The sequence below is a fragment of the Acomys russatus genome, chromosome 27 (genome assembly GCF_903995435.1).
Source record: "Acomys russatus chromosome 27, mAcoRus1.1, whole genome shotgun sequence".
Lineage (NCBI taxonomy): Eukaryota > Metazoa > Chordata > Mammalia > Rodentia > Muridae > Acomys > Acomys russatus.
In genome coordinates, this window is record NC_067163.1 from 31,383,710 (window position 1) to 31,394,947 (window position 11,238).

At 36.6% G+C, this 11,238-nt stretch overlaps 1 pseudogene; it reads left to right on the top strand.

Annotated features, from left to right (window-relative positions):
• Positions 1-4,008: 4,008 nt before the first annotated feature.
• Positions 4,009-6,295, top strand: LOC127209846 (39S ribosomal protein L28, mitochondrial-like; annotated as a pseudogene).
• The last annotated feature ends 4,943 nt before the right edge of the window (positions 6,296-11,238 follow it).

Here is an 11,238-nt window from a genome sequence, read left to right on the forward strand (position 1 = left end):
TACTTTCACTTATAAATGTACTTTCATTTATGACACAAAGTTATTCTTTGTGTCAGTGTATTTGAACCAATGCATACTGAAACTATTTCACTGTTTATTGGAATGGTGATATAAATATCATTAAGGCACAGGTCCCTCACAGTCGGAGACTCTTACTTCTTCCCGCCAGTTATTCCAGTAAGACCAGTCAGCTCTATTGCTGCTAAAAGGCTGAACATGTCAGCCTTTGTTTTGGACAGTGTGTTGCTGCTGAGGTGAAGGTTTATTTATCCCTGGGGAGACAGATGGTGGATGGGACTGGGAAGGTGGGACTAAGTGGCCAGTTTACATCTGGAATTGAGTGGGAGCAAAGAAACATGATCAAAAGGCCACAATCCTATTCTTCCATATGGCTTCTTTCCGTTTATAGAATTAAAATGTGTAGTTTTTGTTAGGGGCCTTTAAATATAAACATACATAACATCATTTATTAGATACAAGCTATACTGCCCAGTGGGAAGAAAACAACTCCTGAGTAAGTGACCATTATTGTTTGTCAAAACATTTAGTATTTTCTAACAATCATAACCCTTAGTACTATTTGTATGAATATGTATGTATGTATTTGGTTATGTTTCTAATATATTTATAAAATGCCTAACATCTTAAAATGTGTATTTCTTTGCCTGGAATCCCCTGCTATATTCTAGCTACTTCATATCTGAAATGATATAGATTATTTAGCAGTAAAAATCCACAATTACTGCTTGATCATATAAAATTATTATTTTAGATAAATTATTACAGTCACATATATTTGGCATTTTGACTCTTGAGTCTAGCATCCCTATGAAATAGATTTAAGTTCTACATCCAGTTGGCTTCCAGCCTCAGTGCATTCATTTAAATCTAATAACAATATTGTAACTATGTTATAAAGTTTATAACTCACAGCCTTTAAGTTGAGTCATATAGAACCAGAAACAGGATCATAATTGTACAGAAGGGACAATAACCAGACTGACTGCAGTGAAGCTATATAGAATACTCTAGGCTACACTCTGCAGCTTTAATCTGCTCGCTTTAGGCTTGTATGACTCAGTGAGGTGACTTCTTTCACCAGGCAGGTGTAAAATTGACAAAACTGCACAACAGCTGTGTGACTACATTACAAAGACACCAACTTCTGGCCCTGCTGCTTACAATGTTAAAATAGGCAAATAGGCAACCTTCACTTCACCTTTGATTTATATGGAAGTTATTACCTGCAGCATCTGCCCTTGTAACACCACTGAATTTAATTTTGCCAAATTTCCTGGTAATCATATATATTGACCTTGAAAGAACATATTTCTTTCATACATTCCTTAAAAATAGGGCAATAACCCCACTTTTTAACAATCACATGAATTTAGTGTGCTGTGACCTATGGTGACCTTTGAAAGTAGCTGGCTGAAGAGTTGGGAAGGTTTTAATACCCTCACTTGGCATTGGTCAGTGGGAAAATAGAATTTTTGCAATTTTTCTTGAGATTTTGTACACTAGACAATCAACTGCAAAAGCTGAACAAAGATAAATGTGCTATTTGTGGTAAGGCTATGTGAAAATGGACGGTTTTTAATCACTGGAAAGACCTACCATGTCATCCCCTTCACGTCCTGCAAGCATAGGGTTGCTCCCTCTGGTATAATCTTTATTTTTTTTTCCTGTCCAGAACAGACTTAAATGAGACCAGATGTTGGCTGTCCAGTATTATTTGTGTCATTTCTCAGTTGGAAAACCAGAATTCTCTTTTCTAACTTTACAGAAAATTCCCACTTCTTTCTAAAATAACAACAAAAAATGTAAAGCTGAATTTAACCAATTCTATTTCAGCACAGTTGTGTGCTCACATTAATTATGCTCTATGACAATTAATAAATACATATGACCATTCAGACTACACCCCACTGGCTTCAATTTTGTAATATAAAAGCTTAAAGGCTGATGAATATTCTATATTATATAAAAGCCATTATATGTATTCATAGTTATTTTATGAAAGCTTTATTTTATAGAAATCAAGCTATGGAAAGTTTTGACTTGAGTGTTTTTATGTATAAAATTATTGTATGGTGAGTTAGATGCTGCTTCACTAGAGGACTGGGCCCACAAATCCAAGTGGAAAGTCACTGTGTATTTTAAATCTGTTCTAAAATTAGAAAAGTATAAATTGGCCTAGGATATTGGTTTTTAACTTTTATCCAGTAAGCTTATGTATTGTGCATTAAGCCCGTAATTTATAACCATGCATAAACCAAGTAAATTACATCATAATTTATCAGGGAACAATTTCAAGTACTGCTTAAGTTTATTTAATTTATGTAAATGCATGCTTTACCAGTGGTGTGTGTGTGTGTGTGTGTGTGTGTGTGTGTGTGTGTGTGTGTGTGTGTATCACGTACATATAAATGTCTGGGGGCATGGAGGTCAGAATAGGCTGTTAGGTCCCCTATAACTGGAGTTATGATGGTTGTGAACTACCACGTGGGTGCTGAGAAATGAACTAAGGTCCTCTGCAAGAGCAACACTTGTTCTTAGTTGCTGAGCCATCTCTCCAGTGTTTAAGAAAGTAGGTTTCAGAGAAAATTAGATTTGCCCACCTGGGTCGAACAAACATCTAAACAACATTCAAAGTTAGACATGCAGAAATTATGGTAGTATATGGCTAACAAAATATAGTTAATAACGGACAATGAATGAGTTCATTTCTACAGGTGTTGGGAGAAAATACTACATACTGTATGTCTCAAATAGCAGATGATTTGTTTCTTGTATTTCTTAATGCTGGAGGCCCAAGACTAACCTTATGGTTGGTGTGGTGTCTACTGAAGCCTCTCTCTCTCTCTCTCTCTCTCTCTCTCTCTCTCTCTCTCTCTTGCTCTCGCTCTCTCTCTCTTTCTGTCTCTCTCTGCCCTGTAGGTGGCAGTTACTTGCCATGTCTTTATGAAGTCTTACTTCTGGGTGAGTACTTTGCTGGTGCATTTGTTTATCCCCCAATTTCATCTTCTTGACAAGATATCAGTTACATAGAGCTGGATCTATGGGCCTTGTTTTAGGTGTATGTAAATCTTTATAGACATAACCTGCCAAATACCACCACATTCTAATAATCGGGGGATGAAGATTTCAGTATGTGGATTTGGGGAGGCCATTATCTGTATATAATTCTGTCATGAATCCAGACAGAAAGTAAAGCATGCCAATGGATTTTTGAGTGATAGATGCCTCTTCTGACCTGTTCTTTGTAAGTCCCAGAAACCAGAAACTTCCCTGTGAGATTTTTAATGGATTAATGAAATTATGAAATGTCTAAGGATGGCTTGAATTAACTGGGATTGATTTTTGCTGTATAAAGAACATACCTATTTACTGAAGGTATATTAAAACAGGAAAGTGGCTTTTCTCTGGTTTACTCCTGTGACTTGAAATAGTACTTGCTACTTATATACCTTGTGCAATGCCTGGATATCCCAGTGTAGTAAGCCATAAATAGCTGAAAGAAATTCAGGTTAGTTGAACAAAATCAATTTATTGAAAAGTTTCCGGGAACTCAGAATTAATGGAAAGCCGTACAGAGAAGACAGAAGCAAGAAATTCCAGAGAGAGAAGTAGAGAGAAGAGGCAAAACAACAGACTTACAGTTGGAAGGAACTAGAAAAAAACGCTGAGAATACAATCCAGGTAAACGCAAACACTAGTACTTAAGTCACTGTTCTTACTCTTGCATCCACTTCCAGAAACCTTTCCTGAGGGGTTCCCAAAAGGGGAAAGAAGACACTGACATTTGACTTTGTGCTAGATGAATTTCCTGTGAAGTGTCCTCCACTGGACACCATATACAACGAAGCTGAAATGACTATTCATTGGAATACACCAAAATCATTTGAGAGGTTGAGCAGGAACAAAGAAGCGACAGCACTCGCTGTGCTGGCCCATTAAAAACATCCAGCTGAACAGCTGTTGCTGATTTTCCAATAATTACCAGTTATGTTTCAGACCAAATGGAAATTACCCAGGAGGCTCAGGAAAGGAGAGGTCAACACTTTGCCTATGATAGTTGGATATGGTTTGGTAGCAGATGGTGGATGTGTGAAGACCTTGAAGGATGCCTTAGGACCTGAAGCATCAGACTACAAGACACAGCATGATGCAGAGGGTGGCATGGGTGCGTGGGCATGCACATGAGAATGATGGATAGAGAGGAGAGAAGGGAGAGGGGAAATGCAAACTCCTTCTGGCAAGTTCCACCAGATCAGTGAGAATATGTCCAGGGGGAACTGCATAGAAAAACTCTTGTGTTTCCGCAAGGAGGATTTTGATTTATTGGCCGAAAGAACGTCACTGAAGGTTCTTTAGCCATCATTTCCCACTGGCCCAACATCTCTTTTGTTTGAAATTTCAAGACAGCCCAGCAGAAGTTGTTCAGGGGCCTGGGAACCTCAGCTGTCATCAATTTTGCTTTTAGCTACTGTTAATAGGTTCTCTTATAGCTAATATTTCTTCTTTCTTTAAAAATTTTATTCTTTCCAATTTTAAAATAATATTGTATCTCCTATTTTTCTTAATTTAAGAGTACTTGAAAGTTAGTTTACTGTATCATATCATAAGTAATCAACTTACTTTGAGAATTTTTTTCTAAGTAAGATTTCCACAGTGGTTTTACTATAAAACATAAACAGCACAAGGAAGAGTCATTTCAATTGGAACTTTAAAGTTAGTTAAGACGTATCAGCCCTCTAAGACTGCCACAAAATACTGATTCACAAAATTTGTATGCTGTATGTAGTTATTCTTTGCAATTGCATTATGTCAGCTTTTTAAAATAAGTATTTATTTCCAAATAAACCTTACTTTACAGAGTGTTTCTGGTGAACATGTGCATGGGGTGTACATATATATCCTATATGCAAATTTGTACCTGTGATTGCAGAGGCCAGAAGAGGGTGTCAGATGCCTAGGTTGGCATGGCATTTAATCTTCTGAAACCCAGTAGAGTATATAGACATTTCCAAACTGCCCCTGCCTTTTTGTACATATTTTGCAAATCATTAATATAGAAATATATTATTACTATATTCTTTTTGAACACTTATAACCACGACCTCATTTATTGTATTAGGAACATGTATTTCTGAAGAGTACATTATTTTCAAACAATAATTTAGCTAAGCTATCTTTTCCAAAGAGGTATGGCTTGGAAAGATTAAGCTCTGTTGATTTTATAGCTTTCTTATGTAAAGCACAATTACCAAATAGTTTTTATACCAGAGGGAAATTGTTATTCACATGTTACAATAAAGCATTTTCTTTAAAATCAGTGGCATTGCTTATTTTTATATATTTTCAAATTTTTGGACTTCTCCTTTTCCTATTCTTATAAATAAAGCCACTTGACTGAGTCCACAGTTTCAGTAAACATGCTGAACAGTGTGACATATTCTTTTTTAAGATACAGCTCATACAATGAATATGAGAAATAGTTAATTTTTAAGTAAGAGCATGTAATTATATTGTGGAAATGAAGAAGAGAAAAAAGTGAAAGCTTCATTTTTTTTTCTAGTTATACCATACAATTCACCGTACATGCAAATATGTAACAATTATGGAAAAATCCCTCATTTAAAATATTGATGCTATTGCTCTCCAAGGGATTTATAAGCAAGAATGTCTCTTGAGCTCACTGGAAGAAGAACAGATGCCGACCCTGGTACATTACAGACTTCAAGGGGCCAAATTCAAGATTAACCCCAAGAATGGGCAATATGGGCACATTGAGAACGTACCCATCCCAATTCACTACCTTCCAGAGTCCCAGCAGGGACTGTGGGGTGGAGAAGGCTTGCGTTTGGGCCATGGATACGCCAACAACAAGCTCTCCATGAGAGTGAAGAAGGTATGGAAACCATAGCTGTTCACTTGGGAGCCTTACAGTGAAATCCTGGACAAGATGTCACCTTGACTGTAACCATGAAGACCTTGGATCTCCTTGATGAGGCCTATGGATTTGATTTTTTATATTCTCAAGACCCCAGTGGAGGACCTGTGCTCCAAGGTTGGGATGGACCTAAAGTGAGGGATGTTGCTGAGGCTTGCTTGTCCGGATCACCAGCTCCACCCTGACAACCCCAAGCAGAGAGCAGCCATCTATGACAACTACAAGAATTTTGTCATCCTGGAGGCTGAGGCTGAGTGAGTAGGCCTGATGCTGGAGGAGGCTGTGGGGAAACAGAGGCTTCTGGAGACAAAGGACCCAGTACCCTATTCAAAGTCTTAACGTAGTGGAGCTGGTCAGCGGCTTCAGGAGCAGGTTCTGTCATGTACCACAGGGGTACAGAAGACAGTCGGTGACTACACCTGGCAATCGGGCTCAGCCTTTCTTTTTAGCACTGTGGACACAGTTGGGGTGGGCACGAGGACCACCTGTGGTCAGTGGGAGAACCCCACTTGGCATTTTCTCACCACACAGCTACTGTAGCTGATATTTCAGAGAACTGTTTTCTGTTTCAGGACTCTTGTAGGTCTGGAGCAGAGCAGGTTACTGTGTAAGCTGGTCAAGTCCATGCAGCGTTGTAGCTCTTTGGCTGGAGTAAGTAAAGTTTGAGGTAGTCTGAACCACAGTGAAGTGTGTCGATTTGCTTGGGGGGGAAAGAATGTAAAAGACTGTAGAAAGCTCATATCTAACTGTAACACATATTATACCTCCTCAAACAGCTCAAGGCTTTTATGGAGTAGATGACAGAAAGAATATAGGAGCCATAGGTAGCGGATGGTTACAGGGAAACAGTGTTTTCTGTTCACAGCAGAGCATCAGGCCAGATGAATTCACAGCTATTGTGATGACGTACAAGGAGCTGTGCAAGCTCAAGACAGACCAAATCTCAGCATAGAGAGATCAGGCACGCATTAAATCCCACTTCCAGCCTAGACGCTATTGACAACCAGCAGCTGATGGTATGGGTAGAGCCCATGTCCTTTAGGAGTTTAGTCCCTGCTAAGTCAGCCATGCTTCAGTGAAAGGCCACGTATTAAACAATGTAAGAAAAGTATAAATTGGACATGATAAGTGAAAAAATATGCGTATAATGTTGTCTAGGTAAGAAAGTTGGTGGGAGTGACTATGGGAGGCCTTGTGGGAGGTGGTTAAGATGGCTTTATTATATATTTAAAAGTAAATACAAGCTATAGATGAAATACGTTTAAGCATACCAGAATCTTTGATATTTTACTTATCTACTTTAGTACAGAGCTACCCCTGATTAAGCGTTAACTTGAAATTGATTGTGGCTTTTAAAAATTTGTGTTTGTATCTATGTATCTTGAAAGAGGACATATAATTGTTATATGTATATATATAACATACATACATACATCACACAAATACATATATGTATACACACATAACATATATATATACATATATATATATATATATACATACATATATATGGGGAGAGAGAGGACACATGGTGTAGGATTTAGCATCCTTTTTCTTTTACTTTCTCTTTGACATTTTTCTAAGAAGGAATGATGTGTTGTCAAATTTGTTGTTGCATGAGAATGATTTTTTTTTCTCTCATTAATTTTTAATTATCATGTAATATAACTTGGTATGAGTATTTTTTTAGTATCACTAAAATTTTTTTAAGACCATTCTATTGATTCTACTTGAATTCCAAGATTATTTGTAACGTGCCATTATTCCTGCAAATATGAGGATTATAGTAAGAATAATAAATTAATAATGAGATCACAGGACCAACTGGTGGACCTCTTACTACCAGTAAGAACTCTTACTGAGTTCAGCCCTCATTGCAGGCATAGTACCAAATACCTCCTATAAGAGAGCGGTATCCATGGTTTCCATGTGAAGAATAATGGTCCATTTAATGAATAACTTGATTAAGTTCAATTTTGCTTTTAAGAAAAGAATCTGTTACCATGAGAAAAAAGAAATAAAATAAAACAAAGCATTAAGAAGTCATGTCTTTGAGATGCACTCTGTAATCCTATTATGAATAAACCACAGTAGTATATAGAGTCTGCTGCCAACCTTCCCTCTACCACTTAGTTTAACGCTGAGAACTTGCTGCTTGTATTTTTTACCTTATTTCCCATGAATCTTTCATACATGCTAATACACGGGAAATAATAACTGAGGTGGGTCACTGCGGCCCTTATTGTCCTGATGTGAGAAGACTATTTTTGTATATGAGGATGTGTGAGTTAGGGCTTTCTCTTCAAGTGGGAAATCGTTAAGGGTGGAAATATGAAGAGATTTCAGAGTATATGCCTTGTAATAATTTATAATGTTTGCACAAATGCATATCCTCCATGGTAGAGTGATTACACAGGTAATAAATTGTGTATCTGAGAACACAGAATATATGATCTACAGCTTTTATTGCACACTTGATTTCTCTTGATTTATTAATAATGATCTTTCGTTTAAGTGATTCTTCTTGTTAACATAACTCATTTAGTCTCAACTGTGGCATGAACTAAGTCAGTTGCCCTGCAAAAAACTTCCTCATGAATCATCTAAAGTCTGCTTTGTTTAGCACAGAATGTTTTCTGGTTTGTAACCCAATGGTGATGGTAAGGTTAAACATGAGGGTGGGGCGGGGGGAGACTGAAAACAGAAACATACAAAAAGGCATCAAGAAACTGATTAACAGGGAGCAAACCATAGAAAAACTGAAACCAATTAATTCTCTATTCTTGTAGCCCATTTGAAGCTCTTGCTGACATTACCATAAGCAGAAAAATACTTCTCTCCATGGCCATATCAGACACTAAGACTAATTTTAACACAGTAGTTCTCCAAGTGACAGGTAATTATTTACAATGATATTAAAATTTTAAAACATTACTTAAAATGGAAATGAATCTAGGACCAAAGCCACTGGCACTCTCATCTTTTAAGTTTACTTATCTTTGCAATTTAACTACATGGTATTATTTTCACCAATGAATGTTAAAACATTCTCATCCTAGTTGGCATGAAATTTATTTTTAATTATGCTTGTATTTGGAAGTTTCTTCACTAGAGGAAAGTAAAAGCCATACAGACTTCAGGTAACTGTGGCATGCCAACACTGACACTGCATAAATAACAGGTATTTTATTTTATTTTATTTTAGCAGCAAATAATCTGCCATGATTAGTCTTATTCTATTTGAGGACAGGCGAAATAGTTAGGAATATTTTAATAATGAACACTGTGGCAATTGTGAAAATACCTTAGCTGCTGTAAGCACTAATGAAAGCAAACAAAAAACACAATGGGTAAAAAAAAAATTGCACATCCTGAGACCCTGTGGTCCACAGAATGACTAGTGTTCCTTCCTTCTGAACATCTCTAGCTACAAATTAATTCTCTTTGTACAAGTAAGTCTGTCTGGGAAAGAGGATTTAATGCCCTTTAATTTGTATCTTATATGTGACAGTGTTCACAATATGTTCAAAATAATTGACAACTCTTCATTAGTAACCACATCCTGAAAAAAAGTTTAACCAACTAAAATTACCTTTCTTCTCATTCCAACTGCCCACAGTTATGATTTCTCAAAGTGCCATGTTTGAGGACTTTCTTTACAAAAGTTGAAGTCATTAAAAATGATAAAAAGTTTCTTCTTCTTCTTCTTCTTCTTCTTCTTCTTCTTCTTCTTCTTCTTCTTCTTCTTCTTCTTCTTCTTCCTCTTCCTTCTCCACTTCCTTCTCTTCCTCCTTCTTCCTCTCTCTCTCTCTCTCTCTCTCTCTCTCTCTCTCTCTCTCTCTCTCTCTCTCCCCTTGAAACTACTTCATTCCTTGAAGTAAGAATAATATTTTTGGTTGTAAAGACATAGAAGTCTAATGAAAACAAAAATATACTGGAATAAAATTATACTAATGTGATCTATAATCCAAACAATTTTTTTCTTCTTTTCATCCATTCAAAACCTTTCCTTTTTTAAGGTTTTCAATATAACACCTTTTATTTTTCTGGAGAGGATGTCATCATCTTTTCTTGGGAATTGTTTTAAGTAATTTTACCTGAAACTCTAAAATTAAGAATATGAATGTTTCAGTTTATGGTTTGGTGATTATTTTCTTTAGTAACAAGATACAAATTACCCAGGTTGATGGTGTATGTGTTTAATCCCAGCACCTAAGATGCTGACGCAGGGAGAAATTCTATGAGTTCTAAAGCCAGCCTGGTTTACATAATGAGTTACAGAACAGCCAGAGCTACATAGGAAGACCCTGTGTAAGATAGATAGATCATAGATAGAAAGATAGGTAGATAGATAGATAAATAGATAGATAGATAGATAGATAGATAGATAGATGATAGATAGTTGGTAGATTGATAGATGATAGATAATAGATAGATAGGTAGGTAGGTAGATAGAAAGATAGATAGATAGATAGATAGATAGATAGATAGATAGATAGATAGAAGATTGATGGTTGATAGATGATAGGTAGGTGATAGATCCATAGATAGATAGAGTAAAAGAAATAAGAGCCACAAAAATCTTTCAGTTTAAAAATATGAAAAATGTAAATAAAATGGTTTAGCAGTTGGGATGTGTATGCTATGTAAGGAAACCCAAACTTTTTTTTCCAAACTTTTATCTTTAAAAAAGATTAGAAGACTTCACTCATGAACAACAGCAAAACCTCAGTGACCAGGTAGATAGTAGGCTATTGTTAACAAACACAGCTCACTTTTAAGAGTTATTTTTGTCTACCCATCTTTGTAGTGGATGCAAACATGTTTTTGTTTTGATCCCAAGTGTGGGATGTGAAACAGACTTGTGTGAGGGTGTGCAGTGTTTGTCCACTGGAAACAGACTTGCGAGAGGACAGGCTCTGGCTGCTGTTCTGATTTCCAGCTGCTGCGGTTGCAGTCACTTTTCGTGAATTGCTGGTTTGCTGTTTAGAGGGTCTTCGGGAATCTTCACAATGAGAATAGTGGAATCAATCCAAGGAACTGAGTCTAAAAAGGTCTATTTCTCCTGTCCCCATTAATCTTTTTTCTCTCTTTCTAGGGTAGGTGGGTTGAGAAATAGGTATAGGCATTAAAGAACCCCAAATAAAGTAGGTTTGTAAAAGATCAAAGCCTACACATCTTACATGATATTTTAGCTTTAAGGTATAGTCCTTGTGATCATATCACAACAGCCATCTTTTCTAGAATACTCAGGTATGAAAACAATGACTACTGTTATCATT